We start from the raw sequence: 24,298 nt of genomic DNA, 5'->3' as shown, positions 1-24,298 counted from the left end.
CACATCATATAGTCATGGCAATGGCAGACTTTGTATACAAGACCGAGATACATTAAGCATGCTTTGCTGCAAAAGCACATACTTGGGTTGTAGGGCAGAGTGTCAAAAAAACCTTCTTGTGCTTTGAGGAAGAAAATAGCGAAAGCAACACTTATGAAAGCATTTTATTTCACGGACAACATCATTAGAGTAACGCGTGCTAGTTCGTGTGGTAATTCTACAAGAGGAAGGTGGTCAAGAAATGTGGCTTTTGCATCAATAAAACTGGGGGTTCCGAGGGTAACTACCTGTGACAGGGTATACCGTAGTATACCTGATTTTAGAGGGCATAGTGAGGCTGAGCTGTATAATTCTCTACACAGATTACTTGCAGAGCTTTTTAAAAATGATGGGCTGCGTGGGTAACAGAGGAACTGTCGAGTGGCAATATCGCCTGAACCATCAACTGTGACAGCAGATTTCCTCCCAAGACGACTGTGAACATCAGCTGGGCACAGGTGTACACTATGAACAAGAAAACCTGTGCTTAGCAGCATGAGTACAATCGAGGAGAGGGGCTTAAACGAGGAAGAATAGGACACAGAAACGAAGGTTTAGATTATTCTGCCAAACTGGGTATAGGCGAAGCTTTTGTTACACATACCTGCTTTTTGAATAAACGTGTGTCACTGCGCCCGCACAGCGAGGGTTACGAGCGCTGCTCTATCTTGTCGCTGTCTCCAGGACCAGGCACTGAGAACTGCATTTCCCAGAAGGCTCTAAGACGTCCAGGAACTTCCTCTTGGCGCTCCAATTGCCTTTGCGTATTGTGATCAGAGTGGCGTCACCGGCTACGCAGTGCTATACCTGCCTGACTTCCTGGTTTGAATTCATCTGCTACAGGGCGCTGATTGGAAAGCATTTGCTACGATATAAGTTAATACGTCCAAGCGCAGTGTATATCATTTGCCTACCAGTGTTGGTCCGACGTCTGGACACTGTTTACAAGCCCAAGTTCGGAGGACTACATTTCCCAGAAGAACACGGGATAACCTTTACCCTCTTCCCCACCCGCCTGGCAGACGCTAGCACACGGGCTCGTTCGCTCCCTGCTTTGGTTGAGCGACCTATCATTTTGCCCAAACATGTGCAGTGTCTGGTTATTTTACATGTTTACGCACTTTTACAAAGAGCGGACATTACTAGAAGGCGTTTTAAGAACGAATAATACATTCCATAATTGTTACGTATTGCGTTAAAAAGATGTAATAAGGCACACAGCTATACGAAGTATTCAGTATCAAGAAAGTCTGGTAAGCAGTAAAACGGGCATCAGCAAAATTTAAAGTGTGCGTGCACAGGTTTGTATTGTATTATAAAAGAGGATTAATAGTTTAACTTGTTTAATGGTGAATTAGCCGTCATGCCAGCAAAACGGTGAGGACAATTTCCATTTAAATAGACTAGAGTCTACCATCTACTCAATCGTTATACATTTTTGTAAAATGTTCTCAATGCTAGTGAATGGAAGCAAACCACGTGATCGAAACTTGAAACCGACCATTGAGCAGATGTTAGAATCCTCTCATGAGAAAGGATGCAATAAGTCCTTGAAATATGAACGAAATACAGCCCTATGCTGAGTTCCTCAAATCTAAGCTTTTCTGTGACAGTTTTAAAACGATGGTGCACTTGTACAAGATGCCGAAAAATTAGCAAATGTGTGATGCTAAATAAAATGGCTTCAGTAGGCCCTTTTAAATATTATCATATTACAATAAATCAACAGTATAGTAACTTCGAAAGAATTGATTATACTTTCTCAGCATGATCCAAGAAGTAGCATATTGCATAAGGTTAATACATTCCTCCAGCTTAACATAGTGAAAGACAAGATGTAAACAGGTGCAATTCTATGCAGCGTATCATACAAAATAAAGGGAGATAGGTGGGCAGTAAAGCAAGGCAGTGCAAATTCTACGTCTATATTGACTAGGTACCATGACTGAATAGGATAAAGAGGTGGGATATAATGTTAATGAGCAGGGAGTGTGGCGAGAGAAGGGGGCCACAGGATTAAGAGCTATGCCCAACATAATGTGCAAGAGTTGAACAGAAAAAGTTTGAGGGTGAAAACAATCAGTGAATGGGACTGATAATACAGATTATCTGAAATCTCTTTTAAAGAGAATATCTTTCAGTTTGGATGTGAAGCTAGGCAGTGGGGCAGTAGTATTACATTTAGAGTAGCAGTTCAGAACAGGACAGACAGCACCCATTTTCCTGTGCCTAGGGAGACAGGCCATAAGTATTTGGAACTGCTACTCTGAAGTCAATTCACACTCTCAAGTGGGGAGTGATTTCCTGGAGCACGGTCCACACACAAAAACCACATGGATCAAATACAGCTGTGCACGACTCAACTTTACTGTAGTAGTATTAAGCCCAGAAGCAAAACCTTCCACTCTGGTAGCACTTCATGAAAAGGATTGGTCCATAGCATATTTCTTATTAAAAGTCGGGGTTTCTAAAACGCAGTGTTTCAGCATTATGTGACAGTCTGCCTCCTCAAGATTTATTTAGCTTGGTACCAGGTACCGTGAAGTAGAATTGTGTAAGGTCTTGGAAATGATGCAGCCTGTTATATATAGCTCTAGCTTCAATGGGAAGCAGTAGAGACAGACTAACGCGTTCATCCCTTTCGGTGCCAGAGACAGTATTTAGCACTTTCAGATGCACTTTGGGATGACCAGTTGGGACAGAGTTGCAATAAGGCTTAACAGCATTAGGATTGCCAAAATCTTAAAATATGGATCAGGAGTGAATCTAAGACTCTCCCAAAGCAGACACAATTGAAAGTATGTATTTCTGGCTATGGCATTCATTTGTGCCTGTAGATTGAGTCTTTTTTGAAGAATGACTCCCAAGGATTTTTCACTGTCAAAGATAGTAGGTGAGTAATCTTACCTTGCTGCTGCATCGTCTGCTTAGCAATGTTCCATTTTAGAATAAGGTAGCTTGGATTGTTCACTCAAGACCCTGGATTCCATTTGTCAGTCAGTTGTTGCCTGAAGGTGGACGGGTAATCTTTATAATGGTCACTTATTTTCACCTTCTGCATGTGGTCGCTTTAAATTAGTAGGTTTACAGTTGAGGGTACTAATTGAGTCAGTCCTGCTTGAATTGTACTGATGAATAGGACAAAGAAATGAGAAATTTTGTTTTGGATGGAGATGCAGCGCAGCTCCAGAAATATTATATAAACCATCACCTTAACCCAGGGAGCAATTTACAACGTACTCATCAGTGGGCCCATATCATTGCGAGTCACTCATAAATGCATTTACTCTGCTCAGAGGATTCAGTAAAGGCCAAAGGAGAGCTGCTGGATTATAGCGGAGTGTCTAGAACTAAAATTGTATACATTATTTACATCTGCAGTTTAATTTTTAATACCATGGGTTTGATTCAAGGAAAACAATTAAAACACCCCACCATTATTTGTCAATGGATCTGCTAGTAAAAGTTAACTAGAGGATAACAAGTCCTGCTTAATTCTCCATTTATTTAATTTTTATTTAGAGATAAAATCCCCTAGCATGACCTCTATGATTTATTTCAAAGGAAAATTCAATTAGGCAATTATAACCTAAAATATATTTTTTTAATTCAAAACATTAATTTATTATTAAGGATTTTTGCAGCCAGACTACACCCGCCCCTCCCTTTAAAATATCTCTACCCTACTGTGAAAGTAAAACCAGCAATTACGGAGTGTCGTCTCTGCTACTATAAGCGTGAATCATTGGCTCACACCTTACTATGCTGTCCCGCCCTGTTGCTAGTCCGCCAAATCCATCTAAGGCCCATTCTCCTCCAACTGGGCACGTGGACAGCAAAGGAGGCCGTCCTTCAGTTATATGCGCTGGACACAGTGAAGCACATGGCCAATTTTGCTAAGTTATTCTACCACGGTCATCAAGCCCTAATGGACAGGTCAAACTTGATACCACATGGAATCCATCTGGATGAAGGTTCCATGCAGTCTGGCTCCCATTGAAAATTCGCCCGGCGGATTTAAAGGATTAACATTAATTGCATTTTAGAAAACAAAACACCAAACTGTGGTTTTAGGAACAAGATGTGTACATATATTATTATATTATTCAATTTTAACTATCTTTTTTATACTGATCGGTCTTTTGTATTGGTTTTTATTAATCACACAAATAAAGAGTCATTGTCATTGTCATTCATTTATTAGCATGACAGTTCAGGAAATAAGAAAATTGATATTACCAAAATGTAGAAACGCAGACATCAGCGTAAGACAGAATAGTTCTCAAAGAACACCTCTCTATCTCTCTCGATGTTCCCCTCACATAGGACTCTGCACCCATTCAGAAGTTAAAGTTCACAAAAATGTCAAAGTCCCTGCGCCATAGGAAAATTGCACAGTCCGACAGCATCTCAGGGTGCAAAGATTAGATCGGGAAGCAAGCTTTTTTCATCGTCCCAAATGTCCTCTTTTATACTCTTTTTCACTAACTTATCTATCTAAATTCGTAACTCTAAAGTCCTGGAGTGTCCGTGATTGGTCAATTAAGGGGTGGATGAGCATCACCTCATCGCCTTACTGTTCAATTTCCGCAGAGTCATCGTTATAATAAAAAAATAGTAAACCCATTGTTCATGTCATCCTTCTTCCGTAGTGTCCTTTAATTCGTTATTCAATGCCCTATTCCCACGTTCAAGATGCTGACATTCGAAAAAGTTGGCATCTGTTCCAAGTTGCAGGCCACGCTGTCCTTGACCCATTCTACACAGGCAGCTCGCTCTTCTTCTCAGCGCATGCGCGCTTAGATCGCCACCTCAGAGTCACAGTCAGCTTCCTTTTTCTTAGGCCACATAGGCCTCAATTTGGGAACTATTATAGAAACAAACACAAATAAACGTAAATTCGAGAAATAAAGCCCTTCTGTTTACCTCCCCCCTTCTAATAGTATCCCAGTTAATATTTACCTAGCTTTAAGCAACACATATGCGTGAATTTACTTACCAATCTTCATGATTTATGCCACAAATAAACAGACAGAAAACATATTCGGATAATTTCCGATTAGATTATGACAAATGCGTACTTTTTATGATGAGATGCATAACAAATTAGCAAATTACGCTTGGTCATTTCATGCAATTTAGTTTCCAAGTGGCAGGCCACGCTGTCCTTGACCCATTCTACACAGGCAGCTCGCTCTTCTTCTCAGCGCATGCGTGCTTAGATCGCTATTGACTAAAATCTGACTGACAATCATCTAAGAGAGCATTCTCTAGGATATGTTGAGCTAGTTGCATTCTTCGCAGCTTTCAATAACTGTTTCAAGACGGGAAAGGTTGGATAAGGGGAAAAAGCTATTGAGATTGCCCATGTCTGCAGATGAGTTTTAGAGAAGTGGAAAGAGTTGGACACTTTTGAGGCAGTCAGGAAGCACTCCCTGTTTAAGAGAGATTCACGTTTGTTCAATAAGGTAGCAGATGGCGAGCCACGTGTTTGGTAATACTCCCAGGTACTGGATCTTTACAATTGTTTTAGGGTTTGGGCTTCGTGATCATTCTCGATAAATATATGGCGAAATGTTACTGTGTAGTCTTAGATTTGCAACTGGTGTTGATGTTGAGTTGTGAATCAGAATGGTCTGATGATTCCTAAATGGGTTTTACTTTAATGTCAAAGAATTCAGCAACTTCTTGCGCTTTAAGCGAAGGGGTCATCAAATATGACGGGGGAGATTGGTACCAGGTCAGAATAGTTTAAAATTAAGTTTGGGGACGTTTTTGTGTATGTTTATTAGAGATTAGAAATGGGTTGCCTTTGCAGTAAAGATTTTTTTTGGTACAGTGAGCCCTGAGGCGAACAAGGTTAGACGTGCAAGGCAACTGTCTCCATGTCTTTTACATCAATCTCGGGCATTCCCTTACCTCACATAGAACTTTATTGAACAAGGAAGCAAATGGTTTTGTTTTTCACTTTTTGCTCTTCAGTGGTGCTTGATCATCAAGCAAATCCGAAAGACAGACAAGAAAAATCAGGCCGAATCATTGATGTGGGTATCGGAATTGATTTAAGTGAATAGGTTCTGTGTTTTTTTGGCAAAATTATCGAGGTCAAGAATTTTGTGACACTAGACCAAATTAGTTCTTTTTTGGGTTGGCAATGGTTTATGGAATGCAAGAGGATCAGAGTGAAATGGAAATGTGATGATGTTTCCAATCCACATTCTGTGTTGAGCAGGCCTATTTTAGATACAATTAGGTCTAGACTAAAACATTTGGTATGAGGAGGCCTTATGCTGTATTGGACAAGATCAGTTTCAGAGAGGAACAGGAAAGAAGATTGACTGCAGAATCATATAGTTTGTGCCAGTGAAGATTAAAATCTCCAAGGAAGATATGATCATCACAATGAATGGATCGGTCGGCCATAAAATTCATGCATTCCTGAATAAATGTTGCATTCGCACCACAAGGGTAATGGAAAACATTAAATCTAATAGGGGAATTTTGCTGTGAGTAGATTTCTAGAGTCAGGCATTGAAATGATGAAAACAAGTTATTGGGTATATCTTTATATTGAACAGCATTCCTGTAAATTGCGCAAAGCCTTCCTTAATCCTCTCTTCATAGTCGCTTCTAGTGAAAGAATAATTTGGATGGATCAGAAGGTCCATGGCGTTCTGAGAAGTATCTTTCGACCAGGGGGGCAGATCTTGTTGGAAACCTCGATGGCCGCCTGAGACCGTAGCTCCGCCGTGCATACCCCATAAATCCTATATTTATCCTGCATTGGAGCCACTAAATTGCGGGCCCAGTACCTCCCCCGGACAGTGGACTGTCGGGGCAGCTGGTGGAGCCCTGGCCCCGTGGTTCCGGTTCCCCGGGACTGAGCAGCGTGAAGGGACGGACCACGCACCAGAAGGCCTGGAAGCCGCGAGCCCTAGCGCAACAGCGGGCTGGAAGACGTGCTGCGACGTGTGGCTGCAGTGGGCGGGGACATCGTGGTACTCCACGGAGTAGTCCCGAGATCCGGAGGAGGCCTCCATATCTGCACCACCAGGTGAGGAGGGGGGTCTCTGCATCGGGGTGAGGGCGCTCCCCCCAGGCCACCTCCCCCTGGCCCCCGCTCCTGGAAGACCAGTGTACGCGGCGCGAGGGAAGCGAGAGCGGCGCTGCGGCCTGGTGCAAAGCTGGAGGCGAAGAACTTGCGGCCTCCTTCCCGGGAGAAGAAACACATGTCGGTGACTGGGCCTGCAGATCGGGTCCGTGGGGGTACTGTGGAAAAGTAAATTTTGCCATGTTCTGTGTCCCTACGCCTTATCCATCATATGTTATGTGTGCATGATCAATATGCATATGTTATTCCCCATTTCTGATTAAAGACGCAATTACAGTTGTGTCCACCTCTAGTATGCTATTTTCCAGTCCTCGTGAATACTACGAATATCAGGCCTATGTAAGTAATGTTGCCACGTTTCTCAGTGTGCACGTTATTCAATTATAAAGTCCCCGTTTCCAGGCCTCAAAAGGGCCCGGACCACAGATTCAGCTCCTGTCTCCTGAAAGCCTCGCTGAGGAGCGATACAGCCCCCACCTGTATCCTCGACCCTTCACTTACTTCCTGCCTTGCAGTGCCCGGTGCATCCCGGCTCTGCCTCTGAGTCTGCCAAAAGTATGTTATAGTTCCAGCTATCAGTTCAGTCCTCCTCCTCTGCATTCCTAAGCTACTGAACTGCATCAATAGTTCCCGTCATTTGTCTAGCCTTCTCGTCTCCACGTTAGAGAAAATACTGTATTTAATGGTCATTTAGTATTCTTCATCACGCACTTCATGTAGAATAATGCATGGTCCAGTCTTAGAGTCAAGTTAGCTTTTCCCCTCATGACTTCTAGTTTATATCAACATGTTCCCTAAACATTAGATACCAGATAGGGTTTAGGCACATGTCGCTCCGACCCTCCAGACTTTAGTCTCTGCTCCTAGCACAGAGTTCGTAGCCCCCAGCTTCTCCTAGTAACACGTCATTGCCAGTTTCCGCGCACCATTAGGTTAGAGGTCCCGGCTCCTTAGGTAGCCCCCTCCAAAGTTTCCGCCCATTCATGACATATTCTGTTACGTTTGCATCACATGTCTATGTATATTCCCAGTTACACCTCTTTTTACTGTTATCTTTCGCGACTGCTACGCGTCACACCTTCTGCTCCACCCACTGCTACGCCTACTGCAATGTAATGCTATGTGTTCGCGCTATGTATATAAGTCAATGTTTTGTTATTAAATGTTAGCGCGCTCATCCCAGACCCAGCCCCGGCAGCTGCCGGGCCTTATTGTCCTATTCCTATGCAGGTTGTCCTGATCCTGTCCTTATGCTGTAATAAACCTGCAGAAACTCCTACTACCTCGAATCTTGACTCTTATTTTATTGAGCTATCTGTTATGCTATAAGTCTAGTCAAAAATAGGGTATTATTTATTTATTTACCACATAATGGCGCCCGAACAGGGACTTGCCCTTTCCCCACGCGTCGGTGAAGCCACGCCGACCCCCTGACCCTCTGCAGTCGTGACGGAACCATACCGTGCACTGGCAGATATTTCTGCTCCAAGTATCCCTCAGGCCCACGGAGGAGACGGAGGAGGCGGTCCAGCATCCGAACGAGACGGTGGAGGAACGCGGCGAGTCCCGACCAGAGCCCAAGCCGAGAGTCCAAGGTCCGAGGTATCCGGAGGCCCACCCGTAACTGAAGTCCGAAGTTCGTCGTCGTAGTCCAGTCCCGTCCGAGGCCTTCCGTTCCGTGCTGCCCGGTGAGTACCATTGCTGGGGTAGTGTCTAGACAGGGTCAGTCTAAATTGACTCCTGGTCCGTGGGTTGGTGGTACCCAAGCCCACAAACAAAGTGTTCACCTAGGTGGATACGGGTCTTGATGCGTTCCTTTATGGGACCGGTATGTTCCGTACTGTTACAGCAGTGCATCCAGTAACTCTAGTCTGTTCCGTTCTCGAGAATTCTGTTCTGTTTCTGTTTTCAGTATTTTCAGGTAGTATTCTGTTCGAACTGTTATTTATAATGTTGTTTAATGTATTTTCAACGTCGTGGTATGCCTGAATTGTTTTCCCAATTGTTATTGTTTTTCGTGTATTGTATTGTGTTCCGATTCAAGTTTAGAATGCCGCTCTTTTCCAAGTTACGTCAGTTAAAAACTAGAAAGGGTCTGCTGGAAGCAGCAGTTCCTGTTCCGCCTAGGGACAGTCCAGGTCACTTTATGTATCAGAAACATGGCATAAGCGCCATATTGTATCTAGATTTATGGGTAGAGTATACCAAACAGTTAGAAGAAAAGTATAGATGGCCCGTATCGGGTACATGGGATGCCGAATGTATCATGCGAGTAGAAGAAGCATTATGGAAAAAGAAAGCCAGACAGTCACAGAAGGATGCCATCGAGTTATGGCGTAAGGAAGCGCATAGGAGAACGGAAAAGGAAGTCAGAAAGTCAGAGTTAAGTAGAGAATCCCAAGAACGAGCCCAAGAAAGAGAATTAATCGAGATAGGTGAACAAGTAAAAGCCGAACAGTCAGACAGACAGAGGCATGCCCTTATTAAGGGTATGTATCCTCTCCTTGCCGAAGGTTTGCCAAAAGCGACCCCAGAGGCACCCAGTAATTTCCCGCCACCATTAGTTCCGACCAAGCTACGTCACAAACCGACCGCAGCTGATATTTTTATTTCGTCCTATTTGGACGACACAGTTCCAGAATATGCAAATCCAGTTCGCGCTCCACCTGTCCCTGTAAATCAGGCACTTCCCGTTCCTCCAGACACCGGAGTACCTGTTACGGTACCCCCGGGTCAGCCTGTCATACAAGCTCAGCCCACGTTACAATTACCGACCCTGCAAGCACGAAGAATGTCAGTCGACGATTCCAGTCTAGGGGCCGCAGGAGGAGGTCCTCCTCAAACCCCACCGCCACACAAACGTTTATCAGCACTCGAATTACATGCTCAAGCATCACAGCGTACTCCTAAAAGTAATAAGTCTGTTACAGAAATCAGGCAAGCCCTTAACGAATGTGTCTATGACACAGTCCCAGGCGAGTATAATATGGTTTTATATTCCGTACGCGTAAGAAGGGTGACCGAGTATCTAGTCACCTTACCAAATATGAAAGAAGATCTAGACAGAATATATCGTTTCATCCGTACAGGGGATGATCCAGAAAGTATTGGCGAAATTATGTCCCAAAGGAAAGCCGAGATTCAGCTCATGATATTAAAGTTCCTGATCAATTGTTTAATAAGAGAACAAGATTACCCGTCTAAAGATCCCGCCGAAATGAGAATTCTAACAAGGTGGAGTGATAATATAGCCGAGGGTAAGCACAAGACCATTAGTGCCATGGAGAGTATGTACAAGAAAATTCGTAAAGAAATAATAAGGTTACACGAACAGCGTAAAGCAGCACAAGTAAGCGAGAAAGAAAGTATCTCTGATCCTGAAGAGGAAGACGAGAATCCCGCCAGAATAGCGTATGTAGGAAAATCCAGATTTCCAGATCGCCATTTACGTCCAGAACCTAAGTCTATTTTTCATCATCTAGCACCAGAACAAGGTTCCCTAGAACAAGTATTTCAAGCTACCGATCACATCCTGAAATCACGAGTCGGTTACAGCGAATTAAGTACCATGCACGAACAAGAACTAGCCCGATCAGCAGTCCGATGGATTACTGATTCTACCACTTTTCCAGACGAAATAGTGGCACAAATGTTTCTGAAACTGCCCCCAGCCGAGCAACGACTGGTGGGTATGTATATGATCCAGCACCTCATTACCCTGTATGAGGGTCAACATTCTGATCCAGGCCCGTTACATGATATCCTGAACGAGTTACTCCAGTACAGATGGAGAGGTCTAGGTACCGATTTAATTAATGTCATTCTAGAACAGCGCCACAAGTATAGAACGTTCCTGAACCCGCATTTTGTTCATGTCTCACCCCCAGAAAGTAAACCATTCTACATAGACAGACAGAATCCGCTACGAGAAGTCCACCCAGTCCAAGGGGCGGGTGGCGTAATGCAACGAGTGTTTGTATACACTCCGATATCAAAGATGGAACTTCTTGAAATGAAGAAATTAATTCCCTGTCATGACAAAGATCCAGCGGGGTTCCATAGAGAATTAAAAGACATGCTCCGTATGGGAGAATACACTTACCCAGATATCATTAAAATGTTAAAGGTCCTGCTACCCGCAGGGGTGTATGAAAAGTTAAAGGAAAAAGAATGGGAGGTGGGAGAGAAAAAGATCGATTGGGCAGCTCTAGAAGCTGAAGACAAGGCACGAGTACCAGGTACCGGTCTTGGAGATAAATGTAAAGAATTACCAGAATTATTGATTCAAGTTTTACCCAGATTATTGACAACTAGGAAAGAAGACTGGGATGCAATCTCAGCCTGTAAACAGAAACAAGATGAAGACATTAGTGATTTTTATTCTAGATTTGAGAAATGTTTCAGTATTAACAGTGGTCTCAAGACAAGTAGTGAGTCATACCCTCACCTTTTCGTTACCAAATTAGTCGAGAATTCAAGTCCACAAATTAAAAACCGAGTTTTGAAAGTCGAAAGCACCTGGCAAGCAAATACTCCGTCCCAGATGCTCCAGATGCTTCAGTATCACCAGAATAGAATCAGAGAAGAGCAAGAACACGAAAGAAAACGTATGAAAGACACGAAAATGAAAGTGCTAGTTGCACAATCTATTCCTCAAGACAGTCAGAAGAGAGGTCCGAATCAAGCCAGTCACCCTGCGGCTCCCGTTAAAGGGAACTGCAATTATTGTAAACAGCCAGGTCATTTTATAAACGAGTGTGCAGTTCTGAAACACAACATAGCTACTGGTAAGACTAAAGAAAGACCACGTCCGCCGAGACAAGAACAAGTTTCACAGACTCCTCAGTCACAGAATGCACTACAGACAGTTACAGTACCGCAGCCTATTGCTGCAACACAGCACGTTACATCGCAGATGTACCAGTATGCACAGTCTGAGTATCCAGAGTACCAGCAGTATTCATGAAACAGCCTAGAGAGGGAGGTAGGCTTGCCTCTCATCGAGATACCTGTAGACCAAGAAGGTCCCTATGTTCATAGTCAAGTATTAGGGAAAGACAGAAAGTTTTTGATCGATACAGGGGCAAGTAGGACCACAATTAGTCACGCCGAAGTTCCAGGGGCTCCTCTCTCAGGCTCAAGAAATGTTTCCCTTGGATTTTCAGGAAAACCCATAGTTAATGAGATATCAAAGCCAGTTACTCTAGAAGTAGGTCCATTGTCCCGTACTACTGATCTGTTACTTACTAAGTCATGTCCAGAAAATCTATTAGGCATTAAGACATTGAAAGAATTAGGTGCAGTTATTTGCTGTTCCCCAGAGGGAATACGTCTGTTCCTACGTGACTTTAAGGGTCACTATGTATTACGAGATTTTGATTCAAGATTGTCTAATGTTCCGCAGCATTTATGGGCGCAAGGTCCAACTGATGTAGGTTACATGCAAATCACACCCTATCGTGTGACTCTCAAGCCAGGTGTAGTGTTACCCCGAATCAGACAGTACAGATTGCCACCTGAGGCTGTAGCAGCCTTATCCAAAATTATTGACGAGCTCATGGCTCAAGGAGTAGTTGTAGAAACTGACTCCAATGTGTGTAATTCTCCGATCATTCCAGTCATGAAACGTACTGATCCAAATGCACCCCCAGTATATCGATTAGTGATTGATTTACGAGAGCTTAATAAATGTATTATTCCTCAGTACCCAGTTGTTCCAGACATTTCTTCCCTGTTAACAGCCATTGATTCCGAAGCCATGTTTTTCACTGTCATAGACCTCAAGAATGCATTTTTTAGTGTTCCAATTCATCCAGATAGCCAGTTTCTTTTCGGATTCTGTTTAAATGGAAGGAGCTATATGTTTACACGCGCTCCTCAAGGTTTCACAGAAAGCCCTAGTATTTACAGTCAAGCACTCAAGAGACAACTAGACAACATTCACATGCCAACTGACACTGCCCTGCTCCAGTATGTCGATGATCTACTGATCACAGCCCGTTCTGAACGTGCTTGCGAGCGAGCATCACTTACAGTTCTGTATTTTCTAGCCGAGATGGGGCACAAGGTGTCACCTTCGAAGCTTCAATTCTGTGTCCAGCAAGTGGTATACTTAGGACACTTGCTGTCCAAGAGGGGTAGGCAGTTGACACCCGACCGTATTCAGTTAATAGCGAGTCTTCCCCAGCCAAGAACCCAGAAGGAGGTACGTGCCTTTATCGGCCTTACTTCTTATTGTAGACAATGGATTCCCCAGTATGCATTCCTAGCCAAGCCACTGATACAGTTAACGACACAGGAGGCAGCCGTATCGACTGTCCTCCCTTGGACATCTGACCATACACTTAGTTTTAACGAGTTAAAGAAAGCCCTATGTCAAGCTCCAGTTCTAGCTACACCGAACTACAGTAAGCCTTTTACACTTTTCGTTACTGAACGCGAAGGCACAGCATTATCTGTCCTCACACAAGATCAAGCAGGTCAATACAAGCCCTGTGCTTATTTTTCGAGCACATTAGATCCAGTCGCCCAGGCGTTGCCTGCGTGCCTCAAGTCAGTTGCAGCCACAGCACTAGCTATCAGACAAAGTGATTCTATAGTTTTAGGACATTCCCTGACAGTACAGGTCCCACATTCAGTAGAAGTTCTTTTAAACCGAACACAAACTCAGCACTTGACAATTGCACGTTTAACAGGTTATGAATTGACACTGTTCCAGCCACACATAGGAATTAGACGCTGCAACGTCCTGAATCCTGCTACACTGTTACCATCAGTTAGTTCAAATCCAGACACACATGATTGTGTGGAAGTAGTTAACATTACGACAAAGCCAAGACAAGACCTGACAGACATTCCGTTACCAGATCCTGACCTGACACTTTATGTGGATGGTTCATGTATGAGAACTAGTACAGGAGAACTAGTCGCCGCGTATGCAGTGACTACCGACACTGAAGTTATTGAAACACACCGTATTGATACCCTGTCCGCTCAAGCAGCAGAGCTAGTCGCTCTGACACAAGCCTGTATACATGCCAAGAACCTGAAGGTTAATGTTTACACAGATTCACGTTACGCATTCGGAGTTGTACACGACTTCGGAGTGCTCTGGCAGGAGAGAGGTTTTATGACTTCTCATGGAACCAAGATTCAGCATGGTCTCCTTATTCAAGCCCTGTTAGATGCCATACATTTACCGACATCTATTGCTATCATGAAGTGCAAAGCACATACGAAAGTCACTGACATTATTTTCCAAGGTAATGATTTAGCAGACCGCACAGCCAAGCTTACAGCACAGACTCCAGACATTCCAGTTAATATGACACATACTCCAGATCCGATTACATGCATGACAGTTAAGGACCCTACTCAAGATGTCATAGATATCCAGTCACATGCTACTCCTGATGAAATCAAGAAATGGTCTGTACAAGGAGGGGTCCAGACAGATCAAGGATGGTTAACGAAGGGTAGAGCCACATGGTTTCTCCCCGATTCTATGGTTCAAGTCATTATCAATACCGCACATAGTCCAGCACATTTAGGAGAAAAAGCTATGTTAGACAGTATCCAGAACATTTGGTTCAACAAGCATTTACGAGCTGCAGCCAAGCAGAAAGTCCGTACCTGTATGATATGTTGTCAGTTTAATCCAGGTAAAAGTGTCCCGGTGGAACAAGGTGGTTTCCAGCCCCCTGACCACCCTTTTGAGGTCCTCCAGATGGATTATATTCAAATGGAGCGATGTCGAGGTTTCAAGTATGTTCTTGTAGTTGTATGCGCTTTGTCCAGATGGACAGAAGCATATCCAGTCCCAGATTACACAGCCGCGACCACTGCCAAGCAGTTGGTTCGTGAATTCTTCCCTAGATATGGACTCCCTAGAGTCGTATATTCTGATAACGGCCAGCCATTCTCATCTGAACTCATGAAACACGTTTCCCTTTTGTTAGGGTACCAGTGGAAGTTCCATTGTGTACGCCATCCAGAAGCAGCTGGACTAGTCGAAAGACATAATCAGACTCTGAAAATTCGAATTGCTAAAATATGTAAAGATAAGGGTGTGGACTGGCTAGTAGCTCTGCCAGTCGCTTTATTTTACATGCGCATGGTCGCACATTCCAGATCAGGTCTGTCCCCGTATGAGGTCGTTTTCGGCCGCCCCCCTAACATGTGGGGTACTCCTAGACCCCGAAGTATTACCGATGTTTCATGTAATATGCTGACAGATTACCTAGCTTCCTTGATGTCTGCCCTCAACTCATGTCGTTCACAGGTTGCCGCCGCATTTCCAGACAATACCGAGGTGGCACCACACGAGGTCGTTCCAGGCTCCCTTGTGATGATCAGAAATTTTGACAGATCAAGTCCGCTGGAACCACGTTGGAAGGAGCCACGTCAGGTCCTCTTGACCACCCGAACTGCCGTCAAGTTGGAAGGCAGGAAGGGGTGGGTCCACCTTTCTCATGTAAAACTTTTCAAAGGACCGAAACCAGTCTTCAAAAACATTTCCAAGAACATTTCCCAGGATTCGAAGGATTGCCAGAACATTGTTTTAAAGGACTGTCCCGCACAAGACATTATTACAACCCCTCCCTTGTTAGAGAAAACTCCGCAACAGGAGTATAAGTTAAAGCTCAGGTCTAATAAGTCAGCCAGTTTGATTGTATAAGTCCTCCCCTAGGTGAAACGGTTAGACTGTTTCTGACATGTATAAAATAGACCCCCATAGTGAGAGAGTCAGTCAAAGCTCAATCAAATGTATCGTTTTTCTGAGTTTCGTATTATTTCTCAGCATAATGATTTCCTGCACCAGCTATGCTTTCTATCTGTGTTTTTCAGTTCCTCATGTAAATATGTCTGCTCATTCTACAGTAGAGCACACGTTTAGTGATCTGCCTCCTCACGAATATGCATACCGCCTCGCTATGCGTAATAACACATTTATCCGTATGTTGCATTATTCACACCAGACCAGCAATGCCACTAATTGTTGGGTGTGTGGTCGACTCCCCCCTTTTCAGACACCGAAGGGAGTTCTGCCACTCTTTCCTTATCCATTCTCACACAATGGTTCGTGTGGAGCATGGTCCACGTTAACGTCATCCTCAACAGATATGTCTTTTCTTAACAGTACATGTTTCCCAGACAAGCAAGGTCTCCCCCACAGAACAGGTTTAGATTTAGAAAATGAAGTATATAATTTAGGAAATTATTCGTCGAATTTCATGGTTCTGAATGTTCAGTCTGATACTACTCCAGACTCACCCGCTATTTCAGTACTACCAGTCAAAGGCGAATTATGTGTCCGTAGTTATGGTTCTGTACATATAGGTCATAGTGAATGTACTACTGTTATCCAGTATAGTGACAGTGGGAAATCTATTTTCAAAGCTTCACGTCATTCTTATTTTATTTGTGGTCAAACTGCATATGTCCGTCTGCCCCTCGATTGGGAGGGAACCTGTTACATTGCTTTCCTACTGCCACCTGTTTTTCTAGCCCCACCTGACTATCATAGGAATTCTTTCTTAGTACACACTAGACACAAGAGAAATCTCCCGATTGTCGATTATACTGAAACTGCCGCAGAGCAATTCATTGATATAGATAAAGGTGTTTTCCCTTATTTAGGTACAGTTGTAAATAGTAAGCTAATCCGTAGGTTAACAAGAACCCTTGAAGCAGTAGTAGATGAGACTGCCTCTGCTCTAGGTAACTTAACTGAAGAACAATCCTTTATGAGAATTGTCGTTTTACAGAATCGTCTCGTCCTTGACGTCATACTGGCCGATAGGGGCGGGGCCTGTAGAGTTCTCGGATCCAGTTGTTGTATTTTCATTCCAAATAACGCGCCGTCTGTTTATTCAGCTATAACCAGACTCCATAAAATTGCCCATCTGTTACACCAAGATCTAGGCACCTGGACATGGTCCGGTTGGTTCTGGAATATAATTTCCGCATGGGGATGGAAAGTCCTGTCCTTTTTAGGTATTGCAGTAGCGATCATATTTAGCTGCTGCCTCTGTATACAATGTGGCCCTGCGATTTGCAGCATGTGTGCTACCTCTTGTATTCCCAGTCCCAAGCCCTGTTCTAAATCCCGTTCCAAGACAATTCGAGACGAGCAAATGGTACTGTATGAAATGATAGACGGTATCATGAATATTGATGTTTCCTGATGGAAACGTAGTGACAAGGAGGGAATGTGGAAAAGTAAATTTTGCCATGTTCTGTGTCCCTACGCCTTATCCATCATATGTTATGTGTGCATGATCAATATGCATATGTTATTCCCCATTTCTGATTAAAGACGCAATTACAGTTGTGTCCACCTCTAGTATGCTATTTTCCAGTCCTCGTGAATACTACGAATATCAGGCCTATGTAAGTAATGTTGCCACGTTTCTCAGTGTGCACGTTATTCAATTATAAAGTCCCCGTTTCCAGGCCTCAAAAGGGCCCGGACCACAGATTCAGCTCCTGTCTCCTGAAAGCCTCGCTGAGGAGCGATACAGCCCCCACCTGTATCCTCGACCCTTCACTTACTTCCTGCCTTGCAGTGCCCGGTGCACCCCGGCTCTGCCTCTGAGTCTGCCAAAAGTATGTTATAGTTCCAGCTATCAGTTCAGTCCTCCTCCTCTGCATTCCTAAGCTACTGAACTGCATCAATAGTTCCCGTCATTTGTCTAGCCTTCTCGTCTCCACGTTAGAGAAAATACTGTATTTAATGGTCATTTAGTATTCTTCATCACGCACTTCATGTAGAATAATGCATGGTCCAGTCTTAGAGTCAAGTTAGCTTTTCCCCTCATGACTTCTAGTTTATATCAACATGTTCCCTAAACATTAGATACCAGATAGGGTTTAGGCACATGTCGCTCCGACCCTCCAGACTTTAGTCTCTGCTCCTAGCACAGAGTTCGTAGCCCCCAGCTTCTCCTAGTAACACGTCATTGCCAGTTTCCGCGCACCATTAGGTTAGAGGTCCCGGCTCCTTAGGTAGCCCCCTCCAAAGTTTCCGCCCATTCATGACATATTCTGTTACGTTTGCATCACATGTCTATGTATATTCCCAGTTACACCTCTTTTTACTGTTATCTTTCGCGACTGCTACGCGTCACACCTTCTGCTCCACCCACTGCTACGCCTACTGCAATGTAATGCTATGTGTTCGCGCTATGTATATAAGTCAATGTTTTGTTATTAAATGTTAGCGCGCTCATCCCAGACCCAGCCCCGGCAGCTGCCGGGCCTTATTGTCCTATTCCTATGCAGGTTGTCCTGATCCTGTCCTTATGCTGTAATAAACCTGCAGAAACTCCTACTACCTCGAATCTTGACTCTTATTTTATTGAGCTATCTGTTATGCTATAAGTCTAGTCAAAAATAGGGTATTATTTATTTATTTACCACAGTACCACTGCTGGGAAAATGTCTTTCCCCCGCTTGGCGTGAGCAGACCCGAGATCGGACCTGAGGGCCCACGCTAAACACCGCGGGCACAGAGGAAAAGGCCCAGCGCTTGGAGCAGCGGAGGAGGCCTGGGGATGCACGCAAGTACCCCGTGAGCTGCCCTGAGTGAAGAGGTTTGGCGGTTGGCATAGAGGGGGCACCCGTGCAGAACTGGGCGCCAAGTGGAGTGTGTTGCGTGCCGGGGCCCTGTCTGAGAGGCTCCCAGTCGCAGTGTACCAGCGAAATCGCCGCAATATAAGTGCGTGCTGGCCGCAGTAGGGAGCGCAGTGCATCAGCCTCGCAGATGCTCAAATACATGAACTGATGGACAGCGTCTGGGGAGGAAGGCAGATCCTGATAGACGCGCAGTGCACCTCGCAGCGCAACACAGACAACTAAAAGCCACAGACTAAACGGTGAGACGCATGGAGTGCATCCCGAGAAGAGTTGAAGAGGCTATTTGACGGCACGGTGCTAGCATTGTGGAGCAGCAGAGAAGTGAGTAATAGACCCTGGCACGTCGCTGCCTCCCTGAGCACGGTATCGTTGAAGTGCATTATAGTTAGAGCTACAGACGGGCCCTCAAGATGGTGAAAGGTGACAAAACACAAAGTAAATTGCCTTTTTCGCAGAGGAGATCGCAGTCACAGGGCGCCCCTGCAGAGGAGAGGATGGTTACTCGGCCGGAGGACGATCAAACTGCTGGATCGGACATCAAGACTATGCTGCTGTCCATGGAAAAAAGCCTGCAAACTAGCATGACCTCACTGGGCGCTAAGATAGATGCACTCACGTACAGGATGGACCGCATGGCAGAGCGCCTAGACAAACATGCTGAGAGGCACGACATGGCTGAGAGGAGAATGACAGAAGTGGAAGAAGCCCAGACGGAGCTGGATACGGGGCATAAGAAGCTGGAGAAGATAATGCAGACTCTGCAAGACAAGACGGAAGATTTAGAAGCCCGCTCACGACGCTATAACCTTCGAATCACTGGCCTGCCGGAAACCACGCAAACGGGCACTATGGAGGTGTTTGTGGAGAAACTCCTTACCACCCTCCTGGGTGAGGGGGTGTTCTCTGCGATGTTTGTGGTGGAGCGGGCGCATCGATCGTTGGGACCGCGCCCACGCTCCGGGGCCCCGCCTCGCCCCATCATCGCCAAGTTACTTAATTATCGGGACAGAGACACTGCCCTCAGGCTGGCCAGAGCTAAAACTTCGCTCCAATACGAGGGCTCGGCGATCTCGCTCTACCCGGACTTCACTGCCAGGGTGCAGGAGGCGCGTAAACATTTTATCCCCCATAAACAGCGACTCAGAGATCTCGGATTGGACTACGCAATGTTGTACCCCGCTAAACTGCGGGTGAACCGGCAGGGCACTCGCACATTTTCACAGGCCCTCAGGCCCTGCAGCAGGTGCTGAAACGATGGACAAGGGAACAGGCCAGCGGCAACAACAGATCGCTGGAAGACGGCGCAGGCAGCAGTCAGCTGGAGGAACAGGACTGAACTTGACCCACAAACTGTACGGTAGGACTCGCCAATGGCGACTGGTCTTTCCCCTCTGTACTGTTACCCTGGGCGACACGACTGGGTCTAATGCCGGTGTAGGTATGGATCTGCAGGATGCTGGACTGCCGCTTAGAGTATGGGGCTGGGGGCCTGGGAGAGATAACAAGGGCCCAGCCGACATATGAATCCAACCCGGAATATGGACGCACAGTCGTTTGCCTTTCAGTGGTTGTTTGGGGGTGCAGTCGATGCTTGGAGGGGGGGCTGGGGACGGCGCTATTTGAATGTAAATAACAGTAATGTGCTGAAGCTCTAATGATGCATACCACGGGGCATGGCGGTAGCGGGGTAGGGGCCTGACAAGCGAAATGTGTGTCACAAGAGCTCATAAGCTGCCTGGCGACCTTGGCCTCCGCGCTCAATGCACATCGGAGTTTATATCGGCTACGTTGAGGATTGGGAAAAGGGGTGGATGGGGTGGGATGGGGCTCTGCAAGGCCAGGTTGAGGGAGGTCTGCTGTGGGATGGGGGAGGAGAAGTTCAGTTGTTTATCTGTTTCACAAAGTAGAGGGGGGGGAGGTTTTGGTACACTGCTTGCACACACTGCCTGAGAGGAATCTGAGTCAGGATCTGCCACAAGATCAACAGGTAATTTGCAGAGATGACTAGTGCAAATCAAGAGAGTACTAGAGTAGAAACCGAGGTGCTTCGAGCCCTCACATGGAACATGAGGGGATTAAATGACCACCGTAAACTTAGAAAGGTTATGAGCTACTTACAGCGTCAGAATGTGGATTTAGCTCTCCTGCAGGAAACACATCTGCCACTCACAAGTCGAATGTTACTTAGCAGAAGTCTGACGGGCAACATCACAACCGCAGGGTTCACAACACACTCCAGGGGAGTCCTGACCTGGGTTAACCCTCGATCTAAGCTTGCGCTGAGGCTGCTTCGGGCAGACCCTGAAGGTCGTTTTGTGATATCTAGATGCACTGGGAAGGGGCATCATCTCATTGTCGTCAATGTTTATGGTCCAAATTACGACTCTTTTATAGTAACCTGGCCCAAAAATGCCACGCTTAAATGTTATGTTATGTTATGTTATTGATTTTTGTACCGCGCACAGCTGCCCCAGCAAAGGGGCGTCCTGGCGCCAAGGAAAGGTCAACACAACATCACAGAACGCACCTGAATCCAGAAGTGTTAGTTAAAAAAAAAAGTTTTAATGGCGCGTCTAAATAGGAGTAAATCCTCCACAGCTCGAATTTCACTGGGAAGCGAATTCCACAATTTGGCCGCCACTACTCGAAAGGAGCGGCCACCCATTCTGCTCAGCAGAAAGCGAGGGACAACAGACAGATTCTGCCCCATCGATCTCAAGGATCGAGCGGGAACATATGGGGTCAATAGGTTCATCAGAATAGGTGGGGCCGTACCTTTCAAAATTTTAAAAGCTAGGCAGAGCACCTTAAACTCGATCCGACGAGCAACAGGCAACCAATGGAGTGATTGCAATGCTCTGGATACTGAACAACGTTTAGGCAACCCTAATACCGCTCTTGCGGCGGCATTCTGCACTCGTTGCAGCCGCATGAGTTCTGCCTTGTTCGTACCTGCTAAGAGGGCACTGGCATAGTCAATCCTAGACAGCACAGAGGCCTGAACCACGAGCTGTCTAGTAGGGGCATCGAAAAATTTAAGCACCGGCCTGACGCCCCTGATTATACCAAAACAAGAGGCAGCTACCCTCTTAGTTTGGCAGGTAAAACTCAGTGTAGAGTCCAACCATACCCCGAGATTTTTTATCTCTATAACGGGAGATGGGATCATTCCTAATTCGGGGGGCCACCAATTGTCGTTCCACCATCCAGGTTGCTTCCCAACCACCATCACCTCGGTTTTCTTTGTGTTCAATTGGAGACAATTTTGGGTCATCCAATTGGCCACCGCACGCAACCCCTCACGAAAATTAAAGGCGTCCACAGCTGAGTCCTCACTTAGTGTGACCGCCAGCTGCGTGTCATCCGCATAGGACACCATTGTCAGGCCCCAGCGTTTGACTACTGCAGCCAGCGGACTCACATATAAATTAAAAAGAGTGGGGCTCAGAGATGACCCCTGTGGAACACCCGTGGTGAGCGGGTGCGAGGTGGATTTACCAGGTGGTATCGCGACCTGAAAAGATCTGTTGGAAAGGAAGGAGCGGAACCACCCTAGAGCCATGCCCCCGACCCCAGCATCTTCTAACCGCCGCAACAGGGTCTCATGGGATACCGAATCGAAGGCGGCACTCAGATCTAACAACAGGAGTGCCGCTGTTCGTCCGGTGTCCAACACAGAGCGCAGATGTTCTACCATGTATAGCAAGGCGGTCTCTGTACTGTGGCCTGTACGAAATCCATTTTGCGTGGGATCCAAGATGTTAGCTTTGGCAAGATGATCGGCCAGGATCCTGTTCACGTGGGCTTCGGTAACTTTAGCAGGCCACGGCAGCAGTGAGATGGGGCAATAATTCTCGGGTTTTTTAGGATCTAGGGTAGGCTTTTTTAAGATTGGTGTAACTACCGCTTGCTTCCACCACAGGTGCTATGGGGGAAGGGACTTTAATCTGGTACTGAATCCGGCATTGGACAGATCAGCAGGCCCACCGCGCAGACCTACCGCGGCCGCACTGACACTACACACAGAGCTTCTAACCCTAGATTTGGAGGACGTATTGAGACATAGACACGCAGCGCAGGGGGCGTATACACATTACTCCGCATACCACGATATACATACCAGAATTGACTATTGGCTTGCGTCGTCCTCCATAATAGGGCGCATCAAGGCCTGCTCAGTTCTGGCGCGTACTCTCTCAGACCACTCGCCGTTACTGCTAGTGCTGGAGATGCCAACGAAGAGGATCCCACCATTCACATGACGTTTTCCTCCATACTCGCTGTTAGATGAGTGCTTCCGGGGGGAGCTCGCGGAAGAGATCGATGTATTCTTCGAGACCAACCTAGGCTCTGTGGACAGTTTTCAAAACAGTGTGGGAGGCATTTAAGGTCTTCATCAGAGGCATAGCTATGTCCAAACACTCGAGCGTACTTAAATCTATTCGCCAACGGCTACTGCAATTAGAAAAACAGCTAACCGAATTAGAAAAACGTCAACAGACTAATCCCGACTCTGCAGTTGCAGAAGATATCAAGATGCTGATAACAGAATATAATGAAGAGGCAGACAGGGAAATCCAGCACATGGGGAAATACGCAACAGCTCGGACATACGGAGAGGGGGAACGTCCTAGTTCGCTCCTAGCCAGGGTACTGGAAGGAACTAGAGGGAAAACACGAATCTCAGAGGTAAAGACTGCCGCTGGCGAAATAGTTTTGGATGAGGTTGAGATAGCACAGGAGTTCCGGAGCTACTACTGGGAACTGTACACCTTTAGGTCTGGAGGCTGCACAGACGACATAATGGATTACCTGGAACATATCAACCTACCTATGCTCACGAACGCGCACCGTGAATTCCTAATGCAACCCATAAGCAAGGATGAAATCATAGAGGCATTGACGAGCATGTGCTCAAGTAGCGCCCCCGGGGCAGACGGACTCACGGTGGGCTTCTACAAGGCGTTTCGGGATAAATTAATCCCGCACTTGTCCACACTTTGACGATGTATGTGTGGAAGGAAGTATGGGGAATACAACAACAGGGAGGAGTAGATCTAGTGCGATCTTCAAGGACAACAGTACCACTCGAGGCGAGTGGAAGGTCCAGCCACAGTAAGTGTCCTAGGAAATCTAACGTTACAAAAGAGAACAGGGCTGTTCCTGGGAGGGAGAGTGTGTGATATGGGGGTCAGGCCAACCAGCAAGAATTGGAGGTGAAAGTTGGGCGAACACCTACCAAGGGGTATCCATTTTGTTGGATATAGAGGCCTCACACACCCTTGCAGGTGTCATGCTTCATCATAGACAATGCTCCTCGTTGGGTAGGCCGTGCAATCCCCAACGGGCGACACCTCAAAGAGGGGCACTTTAGCGGAGATCTTTTAATCCAACTGCCTATGGGTGAAGTGCGGGTGAGGGGCCAGGAGGTTGTAGACAGGGCGGTGAGTTAAAATGAGGCAAAGGGTACCAGAAAACAACTTTATTCAGGTGGTACCTTGCTTCAATTAA

At 45.9% G+C, this 24,298-nt stretch overlaps 1 protein-coding gene and 1 long non-coding RNA gene across 5 annotated transcripts in view; one reads left to right on the top strand and one right to left on the bottom strand.

The window, feature by feature from the left end:
• Positions 1-814, bottom strand: part of LDAH (lipid droplet associated hydrolase) — a 1,444,635-nt gene extending 1,443,821 nt beyond the window's left edge. For 3 of the 4 annotated variants that reach the window (XR_013596100.1, XM_078647725.1, XM_078647726.1), the window contains exon 1: positions 644-771. The gene's annotated coding sequence lies outside the window, so the exon portion shown is untranslated. Of the gene's footprint in view, positions 1-643 lie in introns of all 4 variants that reach the window. The other variant, XM_078647724.1, reaches the window with a different exon arrangement.
• A 287-nt stretch (positions 815-1,101) lies between these two features.
• Positions 1,102-24,298, top strand: part of LOC144762507 (uncharacterized) — a 44,468-nt gene continuing 21,271 nt past the window's right edge. The window contains exon 1 of the long non-coding RNA XR_013596103.1: positions 1,102-1,292. This is a non-coding gene — a long non-coding RNA (uncharacterized LOC144762507). The remainder of the gene's footprint in view (positions 1,293-24,298) is intronic.

This window comes from Lissotriton helveticus, chromosome 6, assembly GCF_964261635.1.
Source record: "Lissotriton helveticus chromosome 6, aLisHel1.1, whole genome shotgun sequence".
Classification (NCBI taxonomy): domain Eukaryota; kingdom Metazoa; phylum Chordata; class Amphibia; order Caudata; family Salamandridae; genus Lissotriton; species Lissotriton helveticus.
This window is presented reverse-complemented; position numbering and strand designations above follow the sequence as displayed.